Source organism: Rhinolophus ferrumequinum, chromosome 27 (assembly GCF_004115265.2).
Source record: "Rhinolophus ferrumequinum isolate MPI-CBG mRhiFer1 chromosome 27, mRhiFer1_v1.p, whole genome shotgun sequence".
Classification (NCBI taxonomy): Eukaryota; Metazoa; Chordata; class Mammalia; order Chiroptera; family Rhinolophidae; genus Rhinolophus; species Rhinolophus ferrumequinum.
This window is the reverse complement of record NC_046310.1, coordinates 8,869,255-8,893,718: the sequence shown is the minus strand read 5'-3', so window position 1 is coordinate 8,893,718 and position 24,464 is coordinate 8,869,255. Positions and strand designations below refer to the sequence as shown.

Here is a 24,464-nt window from a genome sequence, read left to right as displayed (position 1 = left end):
TTGGGTCTCCAAAAAGGCTTTCTTTTGTACCAGCTCACTAGCCCCAATAAACTGGAACCCATGAATACAATTTCAGCAGTACCATGTTCTTGTCAGCCCAGAAATGGAAAATGTCTCGCATAGTGTTGTTTTTGTTTTGGTAATACAGTCAGTTTCCTTCCCTTCAATAAACATGAGTTTCTATTTAAACCTAGACTTATTCCAAAAATAAACATATGGTGGCTTATAAAAATAAACACAATAACAAAAAATAAAATATAATTAATATGTGGTTGAGTCATAGTAGACTAACTCCTGACACAAGCACCTGAAATATCTTGGTGTTTTAATGTATTTCTCACTTATGCCACATTCTAACTTGGATTAGAGGGTGGAATGCAAAGGGTGCTCTGTTCCACATAGTTATTCAGGGACCCAGGGCCATCTGCAAGGGCCTCAGAGTCTAAAGCACTGGCAGGGAGAGATCATAGAGTATTCCAATGGAGGATTTTAGGGACCTGTGATGTCATACATCATTTCTACCCACATGCTACCACTGGCCAGAGGTCAGTGAGGTAGAATCTTCTAACAGCAAGGGGAGCTGGGAAAAGGAGTGTAACTGTGTATCCAGGGAGAAAAGGAAATGGGGTTTGGTGAGCCCAGGATCTGCCATGGTGAGGAAATGGGAAAAGGGAAGAATAATTTACCAGGGGAGGGAGAATGTTTCAGCCAGAAAATTATTGTTTAAAGACCTGGATGTTGGGAAGACGATGTTGGCTTTGGAAAACTGAAAGAATTTGGGTATGGTTGGAGCATCAGATGAACTCAGGAAAAAAGTCTGTGGTGGCCTTCTAAAATGGGGGTTAAATATTGTCTAAGGATGCTAACCCCATCCTGCATGAGAAAAGGGGCTCTTATTGGTTTGTAAGCAAGGGAGTACCATGAGCTAACTTCTGTTTTCGGAAGATAATTCTGGCCTTCAACTATGATGGCAACATCTCTGAAATTGAAGAAGAAACCTTTCCAAACCTTTCTTAATCACGCACTGAGTTATATAAACCGGGGAAAAACTGAATTCACCTCTGCCTCTGCCCATCTAAATCATGCTTACTTGGTAGGCCCCCAGTAATGCGCTACAATCACGACCAGAGTCTGCAGTGCTTCTATAAATTCCGACTGGAAATGTAATTTCGGATCGCACAGGGCCTGTGTTGTTTCAGTGGTATCATAATCAACGACTGTCACTCCCTTTGAAGCTCATAAAGTGACCTCTTTTGACATTGATTTGTCATCTATTTTTTTCTCTGACCTTTCTTCACCTTCCGTGTCTCTTTATTTGCTAAGGCACAGTATTTTATTGCCAGGCACCCGTATAATAACCACAGTATCCATACGTTTAGCTTTGTTCCAGTCACTTCTACCTAAATAGACACTGTTGGAGCAATATCTAGTCGTAGGAACCGATACTGCAAAGCTCTCAGGAGGAGACTGCTTTTCTTCCATTAGAAGACACCAAAGTGTCCTGTCGAGTAGTCTTCTTTGCTTAGATTGGAGTCCAGGAAGATTATCACACCTATTTTGTCCTTTCTTTCTAGTAGAGCCCTGACTTAAGAAAACCACAGAAAATGATCACAATCGTGGATTCAAATCTCACGTGGACATTTCCAAGACATTTCTCTGTCTTACTAAAAGCCTGTAGAAGGTTATAAACGGGATGTAAATGAAATGTGCATCTTCCTTACAGAAGTGTGTGGTTTCTCTGGCCTTTGTGCCCCCCTCCCCCCTCTCCCCCAGCATGACCTTTAGAAAAATATGATCAGTAATCTATTGGATCATCTCTAGTCTGGCGGTGAAGGTCCAGGAGGGGAAAGTTGAGGGATTTCAATGAAAGCACCTGAAATGGCTACATGCAAACTTAGAAAAATACTCCTGTTTTTTCAATAGTTTCCAGAAGGTTCCTAAGCACCTGATGTAGGATGGATTTTTTCATTTTGGGCATCTGCTAGCTTTGCCTCGCTGAACATTCCAGTGAGGGTATGTTTTGTGTGTGTGTGTGTGTGTGTGTGTGTGTTTGTTTTGTTTTTACCCTAAGAGTTCAAAACTGAACGTGTCAGCAGTGAGCAGCCACCCAGCTTTGTAAAGAAGACCACGGCTGACAACCTCACAGCTGCTGAGGGAGTGGGCTGAGCCTTTCTCATAATGCAGTACCACACACAAGAGCCCTTTTGCCGTGGGGGCACCAGGGCGTTTCCAAATGTTTTTACTCCCGGAAAAATGTGCCAACCCCTCTGTACCTGTCACCCCCATGTCTGGTGATAATAACTATGATGATTACCAGCCCTTTCGTCGTTCTTGAAAGAACACAAAAGGACCATTTTTTTGTCCTATCAGAGTGAAACAACCAAACAAAACTGAAACGGCCACCATATTTTAAGGACAAGACCATTACTTTCTTTGTCATGTACTCTAATTGTTTGGGACAAAAGAAATAATTCTGGTAACACATATGAACGTTTTGTTTTAATGTTTATTCTTGAATAGTTCAATAGATGTCTAATGACTAGAACAAGAATTGCACAAATTTTCTACACCATTTTGAGGTGTTGTTTTGCAACCACTTTAAGATATACGCTTCTGATACAATTAAGGAAGAATGAGTGAAGAGAGGTGAAAGAAACGTACGTCTTGGTCTCCACGTCTATCTGTAGGTGTCCTGTTTATTCTCATCAGACCCCCATAATACACAAGAGCCCTCTTAATGATTAAGGGTGATTAGTCTATGGACTCCGGCTGGAAGACATAAGATTCCTTAACCAATTCCCCCAGATTGCCTCTGAAAAACCATTTCAGGAACATCCAGCTGTTGGTAGCTATCACCACCAGTCAGCTTACAGACTTCATTGTCTCCCACCCCAGTAGGATGGTACAAACCATCCTAAAAGTGCTTCTTTGGTTATTGATTGGCAATGGCCCCGTCGTAAGTATAGAAACATTCAAGTCAGGTCAAGGGGGAGCTTGAGATTGTTTTGGATATTGTGTCAGAGAAGTTATTCAACCCCTGCTCGTGAACCCATAGATCTGCCTTAGATCATTTTAGAAAGACGGGGAATGAGACGGAGACTGAGACTATAACGTGAATGTAATATGCAGTTATGACTACAGTTGTAACAAGGAATTCATTTGGAATAATTTGCAGATGGCGGTTCCTTTGACGTTGATGCGTTCAGTCACTATGAAACTTGCCCTGGCATCTGCTTCAGGGTTACCCAATATGCCTTTGGGTCCGTGCAGATTATCCTCTGAACCAAATCTTAAAGTTGACCTGGTTTTAATCACCCCACTTCACTCCGTCGCACTTCTTCAAAAGTTGCATAACCACTTTCTTCAGAGTTTTAAGATTCAGTCTCCAAATCTAAGGTGTATTTCCATTTTCCATTCATAGTGTGTCTGCCTGTACACCTTGAAATGATCCGAAAGGGGTGCTTTATTCAAAAATGCTTTCCCTACTCTTGCCATTACTGTTTTCACAGCACTTTTGCGTATTTTATAAATGGGAAATAGGACTCCGGATGGGTGATGCTGCTTTTGCATAATACCACTCAGCTCTTTCAGAGCCTGGAGTACATCATCCAGGTATTCTGTCTCTCAGGCCAACTCCTATTCCATATGTCTCTTTTCTCTCTCACCTGTGAATACAAAAAATGGCAGTGACTGTTCCAGAAACATAAGTAAAGAGTGGACCATGCCAGTAGGCATGTGTTGATTCATAATCATTGCCCTTTTAATTTGAGGCTCTGGCAGATGGAAAATTCTTTGAATGTTGCAGTAACAGCAAAAATAATGTTGGCTTCCTCTCAGCTTTTGCCTTGAGAAGCCCAAGAAGCCTGTTTCTTATAATTAGAAGGTGTGTATGAACTTGAACAGTAGCACAGAGTCAGCCATCGTAAGCATGAACTGATTCACCTTTTAGAAGTGACAACTGAAGAACTAGCCTAAGGTTGCCTGGAGCTTCCTTCAGGACAATTCCCGAAGGGAAACCCTTGTGGGTTGAAGCCAAGAATTATCAAATGACCCAGTCTTTCCCTCCCCGTCCCTATCTGTTACTTTCTTGTCTCAAAACCACCTGAGGACCTGGAACTGCTGACTTCAGCTTCTTGGCCAGTGCATAGGCCTTAGATCCTGGATGTGAAATAGGAGGAAAAAAGTCTTTCGCAAAATCTTTCTTCCATCATTTCATTGTTTTCCTGTGTCAGCCTATACGAACACCTTAAAAAAATTTCTCTTATCTCCCTTGGAGTCTGTTCTGTTCACTGATTCTTTCCCACACCTCGCTATTTCTAACCTGATAGCCGAAGCAGTGTTCCTTGATCAGAGCAGTCACTTTAAATGGCACCATTTTTATCATTTGGAGCCTTACAAGGGTCTTCTCCTAGAGAATGCAGACACTCAAGTCCTTGTGACACAGTAGCTAGGCCATAGCTGTCGTCAGATTTCCTGATTATTAGTTTAGTGACTGACTTGCTTTGGTAGGAGTCCCTTGTACTGTGACTATTTATAAACCAGCAAGTTGAGGAACAGGCAGCCAGTAATAGAACAGAGGAGGAAATGTGACTAATTGATCCATGTCTACGTTTGGGCAATGGATAACTTGAACCTCCTTTTTCTGCCCGGAATTCTTGCTGTTCCAACCATTAGGTCATTCGGAGAGTATTGGTTATTGGAGGTTGGCATTTTCTCAATTGATCAATCCTCTGCCTCTCTATGGAGTTTCTTTTGAACAGAAGGAGATGCTTGGTTTCCCTGCCAGCAGCTTTCAGATGAGGAATCATTCAGATGCAGAATGCCTGGCCCCTCTGTTATTCAATCTTGAGTTGTCCCCAACTGACCTATGACCTCAGATGATAAAGTTGCCCAGGTTACGTGGTCTGTCCCATCTAATGGAAAATAATGTAGTTTTTCTGGGCAAGGGCTATCAAGCTCTTTCTCATGTGTAACCTAATTTTTGTTGGACTGCATTGAGTTTTACTACTTCAGCAACTTCCCTGGGCCAAAGAATCCATTTATTAAGCTGTGTTGCCAGAGTTCTTTTTCACCCCTTGGCTCAGATATCTTGGCACGTCACTGTCGACAGTCCTTGGGGTCCAGGTCAGAGGATCACATAGTGTGATCATCTTCTAATAAGGTTCTTTGACATCTCAGTTATTAAATGCTTTTGAATGGGGTTCAAGCACATCTGACTTACAGCGAAGTTTGCTCCAGGTGGAGAATGCCGTAAATCTTCTGGTGGGAAATTTTCTCCTATTTTTGCTGTTCTTTGAAGATTTACTTACTTATCCTGACTGATGCTATCTCTTTCCCAGAGCATGTAGTCTTCCCAAATGGGAAGCAGAGAAGACCAGCTTCCACTTTCCTTTCTGCCCTATCCTGGCTCACTTTGTTTTCTTGAGGCCTCTTTCTTCAGACTGGCCGAAGAGCTGCTGTTGACTTCTCACGAGTGGCACTGGCTGGTGTCCCAGGATTGAAACCAACTCCAGTGCATCCTGTGGCATGAGAAGAAGGTGCTTGGAGCTCAGGCTACAGCCATTGGCCTAGGCATTGAGAAGAGGACACTGGTCAGGGGGGAGACCATGAATTCCCAGTCTGGGGTAAACCAGATGAGTACACCAGTTATCCCTTCCTTTCCTGGTCTCTGCTGTGTTACCACCTTATTGCCTCCTCCAAAGAAATTCAACATGGGATTTTCCTACCACGGGAAAAGTAGTTCTTCTCTTGTTCAGGAAGACTTACTAACCTCAGTTGTTCTTTGGTTTTCGAAGAATCGCTGTGAATCTCATGGGTCAGCATTTACCAGATGATTTCTTACAGGTCTAATTCTGAGAGATGGAGAGAAGTGTTCCACGTGAATAAGTTTGGGAAACTGTGCCTACTGCATCCTGCTTTGTGGAGATTCATAATAGCATAGCAAAGGCTCTGAGGAATCCCGTAGTCAGGAAATTAGTTTTGTGGGTACTCTAGAATTTCCCATGGATAAAAATTCTGGCCAGAGAAAGCTTGCATGAGGAAGAAACAGTTAAGTTCTGACTTATATGCTGAATAGAACTTGAACCAAGGGAGAAACTTTGGAGGTAATATTCTGGAGCTAGGGAAGATATATTCCAGAAACTCTGAAGACCACTGTGGCTGGAGAATAGTGCACCGAAGTGAGAGAGGGGCTCGGGGAAGTGGGATAAGGCTGGGACCACCGGAGGACCGCTTATGAAGGGCTTTTTGGCCACATTAGCTATTTTGATCCCCTTCCAATGGGCAAAGGAAAACCTTCAAAGGATTTCCGGTCAATATAATTAGATATGCATTGTCAAAACACCACTGTGGTTACACGCTGAGAGCAGATAGGAGGAAAATCTTCTCACACTGTAAGTTCCTCCTCTAATAGGTCAAAGGGGATGACATTGTATCCTAGTCTCTTCCAGTTTTAAATCATTTTGTTTCATTTAGAATGGTCCCTTTCACGTAGCTGCTTAGTCAGTTATCCACCCGGCCTCCCCTTCACCGAGTCACTAGTGCAGTGGGAGAGCTTCCTCTTTGGGTTGGGGGGGCCTGGACATGGTTCCCCTGCATATGGTTCCTTGGTGGGCTCTGTGGGTCTCACTGCTCCCCTCTGCAGAGAATGCTACCTCATTGTGGGCCTGGTCACGGCGGCCCTGCCCCCATTTGCTACTGAACAGTTTGCTGGATGAACTCTCTGTCCCATTTCAGCTTGGTTAAGGCCTGGGGATCCCCTTCACTGCCTCGTTTCATCTGAGCTTTCTCTGGCATTGTGACATCATGGCGGTCTGAGGTCTGGCTCTGTGTTCCAGCTGGACTGTAGTAGGATACCCATGCCCTCCCAGCCCTGGCCTCTGCTAGTGTCCCCACCCAGCAGCATCAGAGACTGTCCCCATCCCTCCACAGGGCACAAGGACCATAGGCAGCCTTCTGTCCCACACTCAACCCAAGGGAACAACTAGGAAGCAAGACTCAGGCTTCCCCTCTGCTTGTCTATGTTTTCCCAACTTTACTCTGCTGCGTTGCTCCAGGTTGGGAGGTGGGGAGCACCTGGTGAGATGGTCCCAAATAGAAAAAGGAGAAAAACTTTACATGTCTACCTACTCCAGCACGTCAACCCAGAGAAGTGAGTCAAGAGGCACATTTCAGGGTCAGCTACTGCTGCTTCTGCATACCTTCTTCCTCCCCTGACACCTTGGGCTGGAAGGGTGGGCTAGATCTTACCTCTAGTCCCATTTTATATTCTCTCCCTTGGCCTGATGTCAAACCCTAAAATCCAGTATAAAAGCCAAAAATCTTACTTTGGAATTGAGAATTCCCGTTCTTGCTCTCTATGAGGCTTGGCTTAGAGGCGTCTGTCCAGCTACAGAGGTCAAGCAAGGCAGCTTCGAAGCTCACAGCTGAGCAGCTTGTTCTTCTCGGTCATTGCCATCTAGTGCCCCTGTTGGGGCCGTAATCCTCATGGCTCAGCCATGGAGATGGATAGGTGCAAAGGATTACAATTTAATGCCTCGATTTAGGATTTCCAAAATATTCTCCCTGTTGAAAGTAGGAGCAAGGTCTGCTAAGAGACATACTTGAATTTGGACTTAGGTGATGATAATGGGGATGGAAAGAAATTAATGGCTTAGAACAATATCTAGATGGTAGGATTTACAGTACTCGGTGCTTGATTAAATAAGGTGACTTGGCCGAATGTGAGGCTCTCAGGTTTCTGGTTGAATGGATGGATGGTGATGCCATTTACTGAAACCCAGGACACTGGAAAAAGAATTGTTCGGGGTCGGGGGACTAATCCACTTGTGCGCATGCTGAATTTGAAGTTCATGCAAGACATCTAAGTGGAGATACCATGTAACAAGTAGGAGATACAGATTAATAGCTCAAAAATTGATATTTCTACGGGAAATTGTATCATAATCGTAGGTTTGGTTGGTGTCTATGAAATTAGAAGAATAACTAGAATAACCAAATGGTAAATAGTTTGATGCAACCATCTCGCTGTAGGCAGAGGCTTACCAGTGAGACCAGACAATGCATATGTCTACTGGTTAATATGTCCTCTCTCAGGCCACATCCCATGTTTCATCACTCTGCCTCTCCTTGAAGGACACAGTTCACATTTACATATATTAATATATTCAATCAGTTTACGGGAAACTCTTACCAACTAGGAAACAATTTTGTCTCTCTCCAATGATGTTGCATATCTCTATTCTGATCCCATTCTGGGTTCCTCTTAAGATTTTCCTTTCCAAAGTCCATTTTATTTCTGATATTACTGTATTCTCCAAATACTTGAACACATATTGATGAGCAATGAAGCTAGAAATGTAGGTAGGGGCTAAGTAACTAGAAGATAGTTGGGCTTTATCCTACAGTAGGCCCTGGAAAGCCATCGGTGGGTTGTAAGCCAATGAGCCAGTAACGCAACTTGGGTGTGCTTGCCTGGGGATGACCTCCATGATCTAATGCCAGTAAGTTGACTAATTGAGTTAATTCAATACCTATGTATTGATCATCTCTTTTGCATAAGACACTGTGCTAGATGTTATGTGGATGTAAATGTATGAGTTCAAAAAATCTGTCCAGTTAATTCTGCTACCATCCATTTGCGATACAAGTAGAAAAATCAGCACTAATTTTAGGTTTGATTTGTAAAGAAATGCCCATTCTGTTTGTAATGGAATGTCAATGGTTCCTGGCATAAATACTTTATTAATGAAAAGCTTTAACCCTTCCAGATCACATCAAGCTCTGTAAACATTCTCTTTTTTTCAGCTCTGGAAATGCCCGACTACTTGTTCTTGGGACATTCCTTTTGTCATTTAGCAGAATTATATTATTTTCTTCAGATTCCTAATGGAAAATATAACCTAACTATATATTTTTATTTTATTAAAAAAAAATGAAGAAGCAAACACACCAAAGACTTTTGCGTGAAAATTACATGTTTCAAAAGAAACATAGACGAGAAAGTAGTCAAGGGATTCTTTCAGGATTGGATTTTAACATCTCTGACCAGTTGGGCGAAAATTGTTTTGAAGATGTATTACATTCCCTGATCAAATGGAAAAAAAAAAAGGCACCTGCCATCGTATCTAGGAAACACCGGGCTAACATGGCCACAAGCCACACACGCCTTCCCACATGGCCTTACTGTGAAAGCCTTCCAGTGTCCCATTTTTAGCAACTAGAGCAACTTTGTGCCTCTTCATGGAGACTGGCCATCTCAGAAAATTAGGGAAAACTCTAGACTTGTCATTATTTTCCCTTGGAAGTCCCCAAGTGTAGTTAATGGATGATCTTTTCTTTCTAATGTTTAACCTAGCAATTCCTTTGTTTCTGCCACTTTTAATACCCGAGTTAACTTTGTAGATGCCTGTACTTTAAATATATGAGTCAGGGGGTTTTGTTGAAACAGTGTTATGTTAAAAATTTCTATCAGGTGCACTTCAGAGATGTGTCAATAGTTGCCCAGGTTTTCAACTTCCTACAACTTGGTATTATGGTTTTTTTCAGTCCTGCAAGGGTTAATTTTCTTTGCTGCTGGGAGTGTTTGATGTGAATCCTCCTATATTAATGTGGTTTTTGAAATGAAAAATCCCTACATGCACAAAGAGTGCCTTGGATAGTTTTGCATTTGCAAATAAAGCCCTAACAAATGCTCATTTAAAAAAATATATTTTCCCAGCTGAGCACATTAAGGCTATATGCAGCATCTTTGTATTCACTTCAATAAACCAGGTGTGCTTCTGGAGATTAGCTATTTTTTATAAAGAATGATTTCAAAATAAATGACAATGGCCTCATTTCTCTTTATGCTGACGATAACATGAAAGGGAAACTGCCGTGATTAGTTTTAATATCTCAGATAGCTTAATGAGTACTTACTAAAAATGTGAGTGTGTGTGTGTGTGTGTGTGTGTGTGTGTGTGTGTGTGTTTGAGCGCACAAGCATAGAAAGTGGATATATGTGCACACATGTGCCTGAATAATTTTCTAACATCTTAAGTAATACCTGTCAGGGATTTTAATAACCCAGCACCAGTGAATTATTCTGGTGGCTGTTTTTACTGAGGCTTTCTGTAGGAAGTCCATTTCCCCATGGAGCTGGGTTTTTTTGTATGTGTGTGTTTGTTTTTTTTTGAGTGCCAGTCAGAAAATATGAAAATGGACTGGGATTTTCTGTGTCAGTTGGAGTCAGCTATTGCCTGCCTCTTCATAAGTTCTCTGGAGCGCTTTTGCACCTTCTGTCTCCTCTGTAACATGAGTGGGAAGTCAGCGTAGGCATGTGAGGTGTATGGGTTATGTTTGGAATAGTTAGTATGTGGATTGCACTAGGAACTGATGAGAGGTGGATTTAAGATTTCGAAGAAGGGGTCACATTCATTTATATAGAGTGAACTTGGTATGGGGTGGAATTGTGTCACTCCACAGATCGTTCTTGTACATTCCTGCGGTTAATGAATAGAGGGAGCGCATACAGATGGTGGGAGGGGCCTATGGTGGAGAAGTTAGGTAAGCGACAGAGCTGAGAGTATTAGTAGGGCTGATGTTCAAGTGGCTGATCTCGGAGGCCAATCTGGGCAGGGATTCCCATGTCGCCAGAGGGAGGGTGGTCAGCAGGCAGAATGATTCCAGAGGGATCACGTGGATATCCTGGGGAAGGGAAGGCCAGCCAGCCTTGAGCTTCTGCATTTCAAGGTCTGCTACCATGTTTGGTAAACTGGAGAGGTAATTATTACTTTATTAGAGAATTGACTAAGTCTTGATTATTTAAAGATGGATTATTCAGGGCGCAATAGTCAAAGGATCCATAGGTGCTGTTTTATTTCCTTTTTTCTTGCCTTTGGCTATTTTCATGCTATTGATATCTTTTCTAGAAATTGAAGAGAGAAAGGTAAAATTAAAATATGGCATTTTCTTGTCCCTTTCATTCAGAATTCTGGGGGATGGTGTAAGCAAAGGGACTGGATTGAAGCTGTTGCTGAATATGCACCGGGGGGCGGTGAATATCTAGGAAACACAGTTATCCATATTTTCTGTAACCCCTGGTAATTGATCTTGAGTTCTCCATTTTGAGTTCCTAGTTTTTGTTTTGTTCCTGTGTGGGCACAATCTATATAAAGAACATTAGCACTTTGTCTTTAGAATTATGACTTAAATTACTGATTATGTGTGTTTTTAAGAGCCAGGATGTGGGTGCAGATAAACATTATTCTTTTGGCTCTTAGCCTGAGAAGCTGGCTCAATGTGAGCATAATGAAAATAAGATTAAAAATAGCTAAATTTAAAACTCTGGGTTAAGATAATGGCCCTTTAATAAAAATATTGAGGAGCACTATTGTCGCAGGATGCTTTTTTTGGCTATTGCAAAACTGAAAAGGGTCAGCAGTGATGCGTTTCACTTCAGGAAGTATGACTGAGAATTTTTGGTTAACTAGAGCTAAATGGCGCAATCCTCATTTATTATTGATAGGTTTTGAAAAGGACACAAACTTTTCAGGTTGAATGTGGTGGTTTGATATTATTTGAGTAAATGAGAGAGAGCGAGGCTTCCTCTCTGTAACTGAACTCAGCTTCCTTCTTTCCATTTATGGAAAGCATCTTTGAGGCCCAATGTAGCTGTGGGCTGGTCACTTTGCTGTGTCTGGAGCTAGAATGTGGTATGACTGCCCCATAGATGTATAAGGTTTGTCTTTGCTGAATTTCCTGCTGGATGTTGGGGCTTGAGCATCTATACATAGGTTATTATGGAGTGGCGGATTTCTTTTTGTTTTTGGGGGGGATGCCAAGAAATGCTTAATGTTTGGCATTAGATTTGAACTGGAGCTGGGAGCAAAAGGAGAAATAGGAATTTATGAGAGTGTAATTTTGAGGCTAGCCGGGAGATCAGGCCACTGAGGAATGAAGGGGGTGATTAACGTCCTGTGCCGGAGAAGGTGGTATCCTCCCATCACAATGGGTGAAAATCGTGGCTGTCTTCCTTATGAACTGGGAAGCAACCTCAGGGTACAGTGGGAAAGCTGACAAACAGCAGCTCCCTGGCTGTGTCACAGCCGTTGCTCCTTGCCAAATCAAAGCCTACTGGCTGCTCTCGTTTAAATAAACCCCTTTGGAGAGCTTTTGAAAAGGCAAATAAAAAAAAAAATGAACAGATTGGGTTTCTAATTTTAGCCGTGACAGCTTATAATTAGAAACTTCTCCAAACTTACCTGTTTACAAACACCTGCACCGATACTGTGTGTTTTCTGTTATAGAATGGGCCTGTGGTGGCAAGGAAAGTGGGGGGGAGGTGGGAGGGGAAGGGGGTTTGGCAGGGTCCCTCTGTTTGTGTATTCTTTTACTGCTGCAGGATGTCTGCAGTGTGCCTGTGTGTGTGCACGTGTGTGCATGTGTGTGAATGTGTGTATGTTCACTTGTGTGCGTGTGTGCGTGCGAATGACTTCTTTACTTGCCTCCTGGGTGAATGCTTCACTGCCATCCAGCAAATGCTATGGCCTGCGTCATATCACAGAGATCTCCTTTCTGGGGAATCAAAGAAATTGGTGGTCAGTTGTTATTTGGGACAAGGTTAGATTCTAAATGACACCCTAGAGAGAAATTTCAGCCACTAATTTTAGCAACTCAGGATCTGCACTGGATAAAATGCTTTCTCTATTTCCATAATTTCTATATTTATATGTCATTCAGCATACTGTATAGCTGAGTGATTCAAGACAAACAAATAGAGCTCCCCATAATATAAATAATTCTACATTTTATCAAAGCAGAAATACGTATCTGGGGTTAGAATGAGCCCATCTAGTGAAGGGATGGTGTCTTTCAACCAGAAATGGAATGCTATCAGGAAGCATCATGGTGAGTGACAACTGTACCGCGGTACTCACTGATTCCACATCGTAAAATGTCTGTTGAGAACCTACTGGGTGCATTGCTTTGAATATAATCTTAATGATTTATCAGGACAAGTGTCATTATTCCTTTCAAAGAAGGAAAAAAAAATGTATTGCATGCCAAAGCAAGATTTAAAATAAAAAGTAAAATTAGAATACATATTCACAGACCAATACCTAATTTTAATTTAAGTGGAGAGTTTGTAGGAAACTAAGCAGGTGTGGGCTTTAGCTGTGACACTTGAGTCTGCCAGTTGGTTGGGTGACAGTCAGATGCCTGATGACCACTTAATGTTGCAAGGAAGAAACAAAGTAAAAACAATAAACAAAAACTATATATATAGGGTTTGTTATGGAAACTGATTTTTCCGGAGAAGCAAAAGTTGGAAAATTGACTTCTCAGATCTAATCTGGACTTAGCTCAGTTCTTGCCCTGTCATATGTGGGATCAATTAGATTAAATGACTATTTTAAATCTCTCCTGACCTATTCATTTTAGGACTCTGTACTGTATTACGTAGGGATGGACGTGAGCTCACATACGTGTGCGTATGTATACAGACATTCTTTCAACGCTTAAAAAGCACTAGCTTTATACCAACTTGCAATGAATGTTTAAAGGAGTTAATGCGTTCGCTGTCTTGTAGCAGAAGAGTAATGGGGGTATTAGGGGAGGAAAAAGGGCTTTTGGCACAGCTTGTAGGCTGTTATTTTAACCAACTGTGGTGTCAGCTATGATCCTTTTTCAGTGTTTCTGACTATGGAGCCTCTTAGCTAGAGATCCCTGGGTCTTCATGATTTCATTTTGGTTATGAAAAAGATGAGAATATTTTTAATGCTTTTATACTCCGCATAGAGTTTTAAGCCAAAATTGAGGAGGAGGCCGTGAACTAGTGGAGGAGACTGTTAAGAGTACCCAGTGTGGAAGGGAGTAACGGAATATGCTATAGGGCAGTGGGATGTATTGCCAGAAGCTACAAATGGAACTCAGCGTGCTCTGTGCTCACGTGATTGATCTGGTATGTCTTTCCTTCAAGCCTAGCAAATTTCCGAGCCTCCCTTTGGGTTGAGGGGAGTAGGGGCCCTCAGCATCAATTGAGTGTCACCCCGTATCTAGCACAGGTACAGGAGTAGGGGGTGGAGTCAAATGAAGTCGGTTTGAGTCTCAACCCAAATGCCTGCTGACAGTGTGTTGCCTGGGACAAATTACCTAACCTCCCTCCGTCACAATTTTCGCGTAATGAAAAGCCATCTCAGGAATTTTTTTTTTTTTGAAGGTTAAAGGTACTAGAATTGTGAAGCTATTTCACAGGACAAGAAACAAATTAACAGTAGCTAGAAAAAAATCCTGACATATTCCCAAGCTAAAACTCTCATCAGTTAAAAAAAAAAAAAAAAAAAGAAAGAAAGAAAGTTTTTGATTGCTCACTCAACTGCCATGAAAATTTAACCAAAGCAACTCCTTTACAATAATACTAAATCTCAAAGGAGTAAGGTGAATAACTGGAAAAGAATTACAGATTTCCCATTCAAGGGCAGGTGAATATGGAAAGGAAAGGAAAAGGGACATTTCTTTCCTGTGGCAGACAAGGATTAAGATGACACAAGCATCCTCAGCTCCTTTCTCCATCGGACTGGAGACAAGGCAGTGACTTCAGAAGGTTCTCGGCCAAGATGCTGAAGAGACAGACTTTGAACTCACCAGCCTCATGCCCCATGACCAGTCCAAAAGTTTATTCCATTGCCACTTACATCACCCAATTTGAGACCATTAGTCTGAAATTAAATATGTATAAACAGTGTCAGTTCTTATGAAACAGAAGCCAAGAATATGGGGCCAATATGTATTCTGTGGGAGATATCACTGCATTAAACTTAAGCTAGTAGTTCTTGCCATCCTTCCATTTTCTCCCTCCTCTCGTGTGTGTGTGTGTGTGTGTGAGTGAGTGAGTGTGTGCTGTTTATTTCCACATTCTTCCATCGTGTCCAGCCTGCGAGGATGAAGACAGATTTGATGGGGTCATGTGAATCACTCTGTGACTGGTTACAAACTACTACTATTCAGGAGGCATTGACAGGGTTAAAAACCAATGACAGTCTTCCAATTGGAGGCGCTTACATTGGTGGGGGAAGAGCAGAACATATCAAGGTATAAACAATTTGCAAACACACGAAAAGTTTGTGAAAACGCGTGCAAATTGATAGGGTGTGGAGTGTGTGTGTGTAAGCGCTTTGAAATGAAACTCATCGTGGATTTAGTTAAGTCAGAAAATATACACAACTTTTGGAGGAGTGAAAATAGTCTTCAAAAAAAAAAAGGTGGAGGGGGATGGACATTAAATATCTACCCTATCTGTGTATTAGGGTAGAATCTCAGGAGCCCAGAGATAAAGGCGAAGCAAAATATTTGTCATTGGGGAGCAGAGTGAGGCTCCTTGAGACATTTGTCGATACCTCACCCAGTTTTTACACAACAGGCTCAGGCAATGGCACACAGGAAGTGATTCCTTTGACGTTGGAGGAGAGACTCTTGTGGTCAGTGTTTTCCAGCTGGGATTCAAAGAAAGGATGCTGCTTAGCTGACAAGCCCGGTATGACTGAGGAGTGTCAAAAAGGGACAAGTAGAGACCGGCTTGAGAACAGAAGCATTGTGATGTGAACTGACTGGTTTCTTGTCACATATGATACTCTTAGCAATGGAGTGGCGGATTGGTGGTCAGTTGTTATTACGTAGGGATGGATTACGTAGGGGAACGAACTTTGGCCAGAGGCACAGATGTGACTTGGGCTAAGACGGCAGTCCTAGATCGTCTTTAAACTCTGAGGAGTACTTTAGAATAACTCTGCCTCCAGTTCATAGTTTTTTCACTGAATCATTAGAGTTTGCACTGCCATCAAATTTTTGACTTTTGTATTAAACCTAAACATCCTGTTGTGTATTGCAGGACCCTGTGATTTTTTTTTTTCTTTTCTATCTATATCTCACTTCTGTGGCCAGAGATATTTGAAGGGGCTGGCCTTGTGGAGAAAACTGTGTGTAGTTTACTAAGAATATAGGCCTGCTTCTAGATCAGAGTGCTAAATAACCTCCACTTCCGATTTCTACTATTAAGACTATTCATAACAACAGTAGCTATTCATTACTCTAAAAATGCATTAGCACTTTACTAAAGACTTGAAAAAATTTGAGACATAAATGACATACAAGATTACATTGATGCCAGGTACACTAAACACTTTTCATACATCATCCATTTAATTCTCACAGCAATCCTAATGAGGGATCTTATTAGTTCCATTTCAACAATGATGACACTGCAGCAAAGACATTTAGAAACCCGACCAAAGTCACACAGCTGGGATTTGAACTCAAGACCGGCCTACTCTATCTTGTCCCTCATCCACAAAGAGGCTTTGACATTGAGTTAGAAGACCTTTTGAAATACTGTGAACATGTTAAAAACAAGGGAATGTATAGATACTGGTCGATAAAAGGTGTTTTTTTTTCCCATTTTTTCCATGGCATGGAAATGTTCCCAAATGGCATGGAAATGTTCTCATTGCAACACAGGAAATCCTACTTCTGGATCCTGTAATTTGTGGTGCCATGTTTCATTCTGGGTTGCTTGTCAATGACTCTTCCATGTTACTAGAAGAACCGTGAAGCACATGCTGTACTTGCTGTGACACAGTGTGCCCGCAGCCTGCTCCCTTCTCTGTCCTCCCAGAGCCTCTGTGCATAACTCTGGGGACAAGGCAGGAAGGGACCGAGGCTGACTCCCCTTGCTTCCATGTCTTCCGCTCGCCCCTGTCTTTGTTAAAGGTTTTGTGGGAGAAAGTCGGCTTTTGTCTCAGCGGAAGAAGCAGCAATGCTTCCGGTAGTTCAGGTGTCAATACCCTGCAGGACAGAACAATGTGTTTCCTCGTTGGTGGCCAGCGTACATCCCCCATTGGTCCCTAGGACTTGGCTGAATTAGAGAGGAAAGTCCATGCAGGCCTATCTGAACTTCAGAGTCAGGAGCGGCAGGGCTTGGGACAGACCAAAGAGGACAAAGAGATATCAAAAGACATGTGTCGACACAATAATAACAACAGAAGAAAATCTGACGTCTGACTTTGCCATATAAGGAAAAGAGAGAATTGCAGTCATGTGAGAGCAACAGGGATGTCTTTGGCATTCAGAGGGCATCTCAGTTGTCAGTGAGCTGAGCTCGCAGGGATGGGAGGATGCTGTGGAGAGTTCAGCTGAGGAATGGCCTCTGGGACTGGTGGGTTTAGAATGGGTGATGTGTGGGGTAAGGGAGCCAGGTGGCACTGGGTCCTGCAGACAGAGACAGGTGCTTCTGTGGGGAGAACGGCTAGGACACAGCAGGGTTTTTTTCCTTTCTTTCTCAGTCTTCTTTCTGTCCGGGGCATGGACCACTTCACCTCCCTTAGCAGGCGGCACTCTGGGTGAAATCCTTGCTGGAGACTTGACACAGCATGCAGCCATTGCTAATGAGGTTGTGTGGGTGCTTTCCTAATCTAAATAAAGGATTAGAGGTGCACCCCCATTTCATCCATCCCTCCCTTCCATAAGCCTTAGTCATGGGTTGCTGCAGGCGTGTGGCCACAGGAGACCGTCTGTGCCTCAGGCTATCAGTGGAGATAGCTATTTAAGAGGTTTTACTTTTACATCTGAGCAGCCAAATTGTGCATGTAACAATGGGGACCAATTATTGCACAATAGAGCATCCCAGATGAAACGTAGAGAGTGTGTGTTTAATATGCAACGAATGACACTACCTTCTCCTAAACAATGAGAACATTTCCATGCCATTTGGGAGAAGGGGAATTCCACTCTAAAGTTTCCATTGTTTGTGAAAGTGATACATGCGATCATTTCATCCATGATTTTCAAAACAGTCGCCCCCAAATGAAACAAGTGATAATAAAATGTTGCCATTTAGGTTCATGTATATGGGCTATATAACTTCTGGGTTTGAAATGTCATTTTTATACCCCTTTCTTTGGAAATTGGATCTTGTTGGGTTTTATTTCATCTCCTGTTCAAGCAATCGTAATGTTGAAGAGATGGATTTAAAAATCCATCCTATTGACAGTCGTCCGGTCATCCTGAATTGAACATGAATCCTGAATTGAGACTCCTTACTTCCCTCAAGGCTCTTAAAGTCTACTTTCATGGCCTCCAACAGAAGTCAGTGGGAAGAATCTGCTCAGCATGTTTCACAGAGGAAAAAGTGAGTCCCAGAGCAGATGAGGGATTTGATCCAAAATCACAAAATGAAAGAACTGACCAGTCGGTTAATGGAGGACTTACTGAAAACTTAATTTTCAATAACTAAAAGGCAATGAAAGCAGAAGAGGCAAAAAATCAACAGGCCACTTTATTAAAGAAAGCAATTTTTCTATTAAAAATGTAATTAGCCTGGAATCTTTTATGTAATATAGTAACCTCGTTTTCATTGGTCAAATTTAACATGACCAACTCATCCTGGTTTGCTCAGGACTGGCCTAGTTTTGCACCGTAGAATGTGGAAAATTCCGAAGTCCAGAAACCCCTGAGTTCAGGACAGACAGAGACAGTTGGTCCTACTGAATATGGTCCCCCAAAAGCTTGAAGTTTTAGTTAAAGTTGTCATATGTCTGTCCCCTCCCCACCAGGCTAAGTTACTTCATGCTCAGCGATTTCTCTTAAGAGGGAAACTGAAATCTGTGAAGTAGAAATGTATGTAAACTTTGCTGCTGCCATGCTTAGACAGGGAGACAATCAGCATTGAGTCTGTACTATGTCTTCCTTTTTCTTCTGGAATTCTCCTCTTACCCTCTCCTCCACATTTAGGACGGTGGCGGGATTATGGAGGTTGGTGGGAGAAATGTTCTCTAAGCATAATCTTTCTGGCATTGGGTTCAAGACTGGAGTAGACTGTAGCATTCATACCCAGCAAGGAGAGACATGGCGAGCATCAAGCATCGGCAAACTTTCTCCATAAAGGACAAGATGATCAATAGTTGAACCATTTCTGGCCACGCATGGTCTCTATAACACAGTTTTTGTTTTTTTTTAAACAACTTTTTGAAAATGTTTTTCTTTTTAGCTTTCAAAGGGCATGGACCCGATTTGGCCTCCATGCCAAACTCTCCTGTAGAGTTTTGTGTGCAAACGAAATATAATCTGAGTCACTTCAATTTTAAATTTTCTAGTATCCACATGGAAAAAAGTCAAAAGAAAGTTAATTTTAACAACGCATTTTATTTAACCCAGTTATCCTAAATCTTACCATTTCAACATGTAACCAATATAAAAATTATTAATGAGCTATTTTGCATTTTTTTGATATTAAGTCTCTGAAATCCTGACAAGTTGCTTTTCAAGAGTCCAGTAAATGCATATGCCCGGTGGTTACCACCACACTGGACAGCTCAGCTCTGCAGCCTCTTTGACAAGGGGTCAGCCAGTCTCCTGTAGTCCATCCACCTTCAGTGAGCACAGGAAAAAAAAGAAAATGAAGACGGTAGAACTGGAAGGAGACTTAGAGATCGTCTAGCCTAATCCTTCATTTTGTAAACGAGGAAGCCGAGGGTCAGAAAGGGTAAGCAGCAGCAAAACTCGGATCTCTGGACCCGCCAGTGGCCTCCAGTCCACGCTGTGAGATGCAGAGTGGTCATGAACGACCTTTACCTTGGGGTCACCAGGAAATTTTTTCTGGTCGCGGTGATGTGTTCATTCGATGCACAGCTTATGATCTGTGGCAAATGGGTGAGAGGTCTTGTTGGGAAAAGGGGTGCTGTCTGTGGGAATAGAGAAAAGGGAAGGGAAAGGAAGATCTGTGCTCTGATCACCTGGTTGATGGACATGTAGATAAGAATATGTGCGCCGTGCGTGGGTGTCTTTGTGGGACATTGCTTCTGGACCGTCTTCTTGTCTCTTTAACCGAGGCTTCATCCTAGATGAAGGGAGGGACATGGGGGCTGAAGCTAGTGGGGTGGTGAGGATACTGAATGGTGCTTGTTCTCTTTTCTTTGCCTGGGAAGTGCCCGTCCTTTGGGGTAAAAGGAGGACTAAGCTGAGTAAATATTAGTTGTGCGATCAGAGTAAATGGAAGAAAGCAAAGTTTCCTTGCTTCAAAGTAGCCTGAACCCATGCCTGTCCTTGGGCATTTTCTTTCTTTTTGGTCAGTGTGCGTTTTTCCGTTTTAGATCTGACTCCTTTTCTCCTCACTTAAGGGAGACACAGACCAGCTAAAGAATTTTATGAATAGAAAAGCCCTGTAGTGCATTTAGCTTGGGGAAAATGTCCCTTAGAATAGATTGTTTCTGAGTCAAGTGTATAAATATTCTGGCTCAAGACTATACCCTTTTTTCTTAATGAATTGGCCTGGCAGTAGGTAAAGCCAAGTGTGGTCTAGTGGAGTGTTCCAGAAAGAAAAACTGAATGGACACAAAGCCCAGTCATAGTTTTCAACTTTATATAATGGGTTTCACAATATATTAGAAAATTTACTTTATGACAACTGGCAGGACCTGTTGTGTAAGTCAGTCAGTTTGGAAGGAGTTTGGTGTCTCCTCTTACCTCAGGCTCCCTAGTGGGTGAATTTTGAAGACACAACCAGTTGCCAAGGGGCCTGTACTGTTTCCTGGTAAGTCATTGAAGTTTATCATCCCTTACGGTCGCTTTCCAAGCCAGTGAGTATAAAAAAAAGGGAATTTTTCATGGATTACTTTAAAAGAGGGCTGCTAATCAATTTTTATTATTTTACGCCCTCTGCTTTTTATACCACCCCCACCAGCTGGTTAATCATGCAAAAGCTGAACACTTCATTAGTCAGTACATGTTTGCCCATGGGCATTTCTATAGTAAATTAGTTCTTTCTATTTATACAGGTAAGTCACGGCCAAAAGTCTTACAAGGTATCAAAGGTAAAGGTTAGAATTAATTTCTTCTCCTTATTCTTCTCCTTCTTCTCCTCCTTCTTCTTCTCCCTTTCTTTTTACTGCTCTTTCTCCCCCTACTCCCTCTCCTCCTCCTCCTTCAAGTATTTTCGAGCACTCGTTTTAAACTCTGAGCTCTAGTGATGCACAATTATTTTTGAATTAAAGAGAAGATAGTTTTCTGGAGGGCTCAGTGTGACAGTATAGGAATGGCGAACGTGGTTTTTGGTACAACCCTTGATTTTTCAGAAAGCAGGCGCCTAGGGTGTCAATACTTAGTATTTTATTCCAGGCAAGACCTGGGGAACTATTGTGAAGAGCCTCTTTCAATTCAAACAGAAGGCAGAATAGAGGTTAGACAGAGTCATCAACAAATTCTTTTTGAACACTGGTGCCATGTACTCATGTAGTTGGGTGTATGACTTGTGTACAAACCCATTAGCTACATATAGGTGGGCTTTTTTTTTTTTTTTGACATTTTGTGCTAATTTCCAGAAAGTGGAAAAATATTCTTTGCTGGCTTTATTTTGTCAGAAAAAAATTACTGGTGTATTTAAGGGGAAATAATGATGGCTGACTGTCTCCTGAAATTTGCTCTTCCTAAAGACACAGAATTCAACTCAGAAGTTTCTCTCACCTCCATTCTGGGAAGAATTGTTTTTAATAGAGGTTCTACAGTTGTGCAAATTCAGCTAAACGGGCAAAGCTCAGGCCTCTTCTGACCTTGGCATCAAATCTTGATAATGCTGTACTCAAAAGGAGGGTCAGCTTGTGTCTGCTGGCCACGGTTCTCTGTATGCAGGAATCAAGTTTCTGCCTCCCATGTGGGTTCTTTTAGTCTTCTCTCTGCAGAGCTTTTCCAGCCGAAGAGTCTTCGGGCAACATCTACTCTAGTGGTCTTCTCCATGGAGGTTTTAAGTCCTTCCAGATCTCTGTGGAGAGAGGAAATGGTGGTAACGGTTGCATCCATTCCTTCCATAAAGCTGAAATAAGATGCTATTCTGTAAGGTCAATGTCCGTAGATCATCTGGAAACAAGGAACGTGCACCAGTGGAAGTGACAGGGCTGTGGGGGTTGAATAGGAATTTTAGGAATGGGATTCAGAGGGAAGTGCAAGGTCAAAATCTGCTCATTTTTTGAATCTCTGTGATTCTTGTTGCGGTTTTTAGAAAATGGGGATAAATACGAGTGGCCTGTTGTTTGCTCTCCTTCCACCTCGGATAGGAAGGCATTCGATTAGAAAACCTTGATAGACATGGCAATCAGAGAAAGGCTAGCTGGACATAACAATTATGCCCGAGTGATACTCTTGACTGAGAAGACGTCTTTCATCGCTTCACCCTTAAAGTGCAAGTGTTGTACCATATTGTGACCTGTCTGCTTTATTTTGTCATATTTTTGTGCTCAGGGTTTTGACAAAACTCCACCCCAAACAAGGAACCCAAGCTTTGCCTCCCATGTGCCACCTCCCTTCTGATCTGTGGGTAGCTCTGCGTGGTGGGTTGATGATTGCTGGGAGTGAAACCTTTTCTTTTCACATTGGTTTAATTCCAGTTTAACGGTGTGGTTTGCGGCTCCCTGCTTGCAGTTTCTGTTCCTGTTTAAAGACTCAAACCTATTGTTGGCGAAAACCCATTTCTAGCCAACATAATTGCGTTGCTGACTGGCAGGGGTAATGCAATGGACAATATTATGGAAAAAAGAACCTGTTGCGGGCCCTAAGATTTAGCTTGATTTCTAATTACGTTGAATCCCTCTGTAAGGGTGGCTTGGTAGGGCTGAAGAACACATTTCATGAAGAACTGGAGTGTAAGGTGAGGAGGAGGGCATTTGGGAGGTTTGGGGGAGCTGATCTTCTCTAAGATGGCACCTGTAATTGGCCAGAAGATTGGTCACCATTTCTTCTGTGTATCATATGGGTTCAACTTTATTCATTCTCTTTTGGGCTCTCTGTGATTTTCCTGAATTATTATGGTCAGTAGGAAGTTGGTCTTGGGGACAGTGTATTTTGGGAACAGGATAAACACGTGGCCTTTGTAATGGGTGATTTGGTTTTTAAACTTTTATTTATTTTACGTGTGTTTTTCCAGGACCCATCAGATCCACATCAAGTTGTTGTTTCAATCTAGTTGTGGAGGGCGCAGCTCACAGTGGCCCATATGAGGATCGAACCGGCAACCTTGTTGTTAAGAGCACCGCGCTCTAACCAATTGAGCTAACCAGCCACCTCATGGGTGATTTTTAAAAATTTACATAGAATATTGGAAAGTCTTACCTTATAAGATACATCTTTTTGAACAATTTTGGGGGACTCGGTCCACAGTAAAAACTAGAAAAGAAAGGGGTGCTGCTTGGTCAGAAACATCCTGGCAGTTGAGTAAAACCATTAATACCCAAGACTAGGCTCTTTACGTGTTGGCAGGGTGGGCAGGAAGGGCATCCCTTCTGATGGAACACCATTTTCTAGCACTGGGGCTCTGGGTGGAATGTTTTTTATTAAGCAAGTCATCCATAAGGCATGGTAGGCTGTTTGTGTGTAGCAGAATGTTGCAGCCTGCAAAGTTAATGCAGTTAATAGTCAACTGAACTTTGGGGGTGGAGTGAGGTTACTAATCCCTTAGATTTGCTAGAAAAGGCTACACATTAATAGTACTCCAAATCAGACACCCCCAAGTGGATCGCCACATGTGTCATCACATGTCAAACATCACACCACTTCAGCCAAACTTAGGGCAAAGGGGCTGTTGAATCACCTTTTCACTGAAGCGCTGGCCTTCCCTGAACCCATAACTCTTTGGGAAGACGTGAATGGCCTTACGTGACTGTATATTTTACATAGTCTTTAATTAACATTGAGTAATGTCCTTAAAACTCTTGCCATTTGCAGTTCTTCCAATAAACGGGACCAATTTGGTTCTGATTCTCTGCTGAATTTAATTGAAATGAAGCATGTCTGGCATCTCTTTCTTTGCCTTAAAGGGCACGATGTTCTGTGGCTTCGTTGGGCTCAGGGGCTGGATCTTGGAGGGGGGTCTAGTCAGCAGGTAGAGGGGCAGGTGTCTCACAGGCCACAGGTCGGGGCTCTGTTCATGCCTCCAACTCAGGTCGGACTTAAATCATGAGTTGCTGAAAGTTCCATGGGGCTCAGCAGGCCCGACGAGAGGTCAGAAAACCAAATGTAAGGTGTTAAGTCACCATGCACGGCTGCCCTCAGAGGGGAAGAGTTAGGAACCGGTTGTTCTCTGCTGAGGCTTTGCTTTTCCTCGTTCACAGGAATTTTCCTTTTTCAGCTGTTTCTTCTCTCGTCGTAGGCTGTGTTTTATTCCAGTTAGGAATAATGTGTAAAAGGGAGAATAGAAAGTCAGAATGAAAATGGCCTAGCGTGACTATGGTGATTCAGTCGTACTGTGACCATATCACGTTATATTAGTGGTTCTCCAGGATGGGGTCTCCTAAGACGCTGGTGTGGTCCTCCCTCTTAGAAATGATTTTATTGGTATAATGAACATTCAGCTAATGGTTTTCCGGACACTTGACGTACGTTGTATTCTTCTGTCTACCACAGCAGATGTCTTGATTCTGGAGTTCTGTATGATACAGCTATGGTCT

At 42.4% G+C, this 24,464-nt stretch overlaps 1 protein-coding gene across 11 annotated transcripts in view; it reads left to right on the top strand.

Annotated features, from left to right (window-relative positions):
• ESRRG (estrogen related receptor gamma) overlaps nucleotides 1-24,464 on the top strand; it is a 549,261-nt gene that overhangs the window by 67,843 nt on the left and 456,954 nt on the right. Inside the window, exon 1 of one of the 11 annotated variants that reach the window (XM_033099791.1) lies at nucleotides 10,743-10,761. The exons of the other annotated variants lie outside the window; for them this stretch is intronic. The gene's annotated coding sequence lies outside the window, so the exon portion shown is untranslated. Of the gene's footprint in view, nucleotides 1-10,742; nucleotides 10,762-24,464 lie in introns of those variants that run through there. 11 annotated transcript variants of the gene reach the window in all.